Genomic DNA, 3,845 nt, shown 5'->3' with positions numbered 1-3,845 from the left:
CTCTCTCAAGGCATCACCCAGCCACTCAAATGGGGTTTTCAACTTCAACGGATTAACCAAACATAACTTATGGGTTTAACACACCTATGACACCCTAACAAAAGGTTTCACATGCCCAAGTTGACCGGTTCACTTCCCAATACACAAAACTGCACTTAGGAGGCTTATTCCTACTAGACCTTCAAATCGGGCAATTCAACAATAACTCAAAACTTTCCCAAAACACTTGGAAAAAAATTTGCATATTCAGATACCCATTTGCAATTTATTTGACATATGTTAGAATCACACATAGTGATTTATAATCAAATAGTACAAATTTATAATCAAATGGTACAAGTTTGGGCTCTGAAAATTTACAAATCAGCCCCATGGGCACTTTTATATATAAAATTTGGCATCTAATATAAAGGATCAAGCTCATTACTATTTATATTTACAAAATTTTGCATCTAAATATGCAAATTAAAACTCATTGTTTTTTTATACAAAATTTAGTATCTAGATATGCACATTACAACTCATTGTTGTTTTTTATACAAAATTTAGCATAGAGATATGCACATTACAACTCATTGATGTTTTTATATACAAAATTTGGCATCTACATATGCACATTATAGCTCATATAAATGTAGAGCACATCCAAAAAAGCGAAGTTATAATGTTTCGCAAAATATATATACAAAATTGTCAAAATTATTTTATCATATTGTAGAATTATTCTTCTAGATGACCCAAAATCAATCAAGTGAACCTTCTAGATCAAATCTAACCCTTAGTGTCTAGAGTATTGCCTTGTGGTCATATTCACAAACTTTCCACAAATCCTTGTAAAGAGGTCTACCACGATATTTAATCAAATGAATATTTGTTGCAACAAGAAGGTTTGAGTAATGAAGAATATGTCTATGTGTTTCAAAGTCCTCAAACAACCAGGCATTGGAATTTTTGATAGGGTACCTGCATTTAATAGAAGGATAAGTTAATGCCAAAATAAATACAATGACTGATAAATAAATGAGGTTAAGAGGTCTCAATACAACTCGATACAAAAAAGGTACCTTCTAAGCCATGTCCCTATCAGAACAATGGATCCTATTGGGTACTCAATACCCTCTCCATCAACCACTGCAAAAGTCAATTTCTTTATGGCCTCAATACAATGACACAAAAATTAATTTGTTCCTCCTTCATTGTTCTCATCCATAATAATTACATATGCATAACCTACATTTAATAGAAGGATATAAGTTAATACCAAAATCAGCATAAGTTAATACTAATAAATTAAGCTTAAAATTGTAGCAAATTGCAACCCTTTACCTGGTTCAACAATGTCTAATACATGGTCAAAATCCACTAATGCTTCAATCTGGTTCATTTGTAGTGCTCTAGGAAGTTGATATGTATCTAGGGTTTGCAAAGGTCTACAAGACCATTGGTCAACCCACTCTTTTGATTCACATTCATCGCACACAAAATGCATACACGAAGAGCAAAAGCATGCAATATGTCTAGTATAAATAACTAGTGATGTTGCATTTGAACTTCTAAATGAATGCATGTCACTTGATCATGTAAGTGTAAAACAATCTAGATAATTTTCAATGTTAGATTCACGTATTAACCAAAAATATCTAGAAACAATAGACTTACCTACATTATTTGGTCCCATCGTAGAGTTACACCATTACATAATTGTTTCTGCATCTATTAACATTGCACCACCTTCGTACTTCAATTCCTCTCTGGTAAGAGCTCTTTTCACACATGCTCCTACACCATCATGTTCTCCCTTTCCATTCTCTACCTCAATGAAATTCCGAAAATGTTGCACACCACTTGTCACATGCATCCTAGTCAACCAGTAGAACATCCTTGCATTCTTGAATTGTGCGGTGCAATTATTTGACCATATTAAGTGTTGGTTGTATCTTATATCTCTTTCCCTTAAACTATCATAGAAGACTGTAAAGCGTCCTTGCACAAAATCTTAGGAATGAGTACGATCATCACTAATATAGAAGTGCTATTCTCTTATAACCTTTTTGTCCTCCTCGGTGCTATCATGTGTATGCATGAATGCTATGTGTAGAAAAATTGTAACTTGTGTAGAGTGGTAATACATATATTGTACTTCATTTTGCAGCTTTAGTGTATAATTCTCAGCAAAATCAATGATAGAGACAATAGTGCCAAGGGGGAAAGTGTCCTTACACAACTTAAATCGCTCAACTAACCACCTGTCTCTATGTGTGTGACCTATGTACTCATACACTAGTTTCTCTTAAAACATCTTCATAAAATTAGCTACACATATATCCCTTTTCACTAACTCACACCTCTTTTATTCTTTTCCATCTTTAACACCATATGTGTTTGACTTGTATTTTCCAATAGAAACTAGTTCCTTACCAATTTCATGTGTGCTATCTAGATGTAGGCATCTATGCAACTATTGCAAACTGCCACATGTAGGACAAAAACCTCTCAAACACATCATCTTATAGTAAATGCACCCGTCATCTCGTCTACATAGTACACTTGAAATAAATTATCTCAGAGACTTAGGAGGTTCTTGTAGACCACATTCCTGCAAAACATCGTTAGTGTGCAAAGTACAACACATATAGTGATAAATATCATAATGCATGGAAAATTCAACATGGACCCTACAACAACATGTAGTACGTGCATTATTAATCTTAACATAAAATGGTTTTGTCATCTCAAAAATTCTTTGACTAATTCTAATCTGAGGAAAGCTTTGAAGAAACCTTTCATAAAACTGTGTTTGAGTTGTATCTAAATAGTGTTTTGGATGTGGCTCACGATTACTAATTCCAATTCACCTTCTAACAACATCTATTTGGTTGGGTGAAACACTTGTGTTGTCATGCCAATATTTCTCAATTAACGTTCTTAGTGCATCAATAACAACCTTGTCCAAGTGTGGGAGTCTACCCGAGAATGCCCAAAGAGAATTATTGTTAGGATCCTTGATTTTCTCTCACCTCTCTAAGGCATAGTGTAATGTGGTTCTACTTATCCTTAATGAGTTGCTTGTTTTGCTTATTAAACGAGATTTTTTCATTTCCTTTCCCATTATGGTTGATGTGAGGACATGACGAGTAACATTAGCATCTTTAGTGCGTGATTTCAAACCAATGACTTGGTATGCATCAAAAAGTTTTCTCACAATGGTTCTTTCACTATTAGTTTTGGATGTTCTTAACCCCAAAATTTTCATTGTCTCTCTAAATTTCAGATTTTTAATCATTTCAACAACTAATTGGCATCTTCCACTTTGATTTAAGTTTTCAAAATAGTTATTCCAAATTCTTCTAACTGTTGTTCTACAAGTTCTTTCAGAAATTTTATCATGCATTGGCTTCACAATATTTTCATCAATATTTATTAGCAACTTTGGTTTTCTACGAATAATTCTAAGAGGTTTTAATATTGGTGCATGCTCTTTGTTTTCATTAGGTACATTATGTGCATTGATCACATCAAATTAAAATGGTATATCTTCTTCAATTTCATTAACATGTGCATTCACCGAATCATTTTAAAATGGTGTATGTTCATTGCATTCATTAGGTGCATTCATAATATGCATTTGAATTGGTGTATATTGATCATTTTTATTTGGTGCATTCATCATATCAATTTCAATTGTTGAATGTTCATCGCTTTCATTAGGTGCATTAGATGATGTACCTTGACGTAATCTCCTCATATGCTCCCTTTGTCTTTCATTTGATGCCTCTCTTTGTTCATTCATTCCTCTCTTGTTGTTTCCCATTGTCCTACACATAACATCATGATGAAAATCCACA

This window comes from Cryptomeria japonica, chromosome 9 (genome assembly GCF_030272615.1).
Source record: "Cryptomeria japonica chromosome 9, Sugi_1.0, whole genome shotgun sequence".
In the NCBI taxonomy this organism is placed as follows: domain Eukaryota; kingdom Viridiplantae; phylum Streptophyta; class Pinopsida; order Cupressales; family Cupressaceae; genus Cryptomeria; species Cryptomeria japonica.
The sequence above is the reverse complement of the archived record's forward strand: the minus strand, read 5'-3'. Positions refer to the sequence as shown.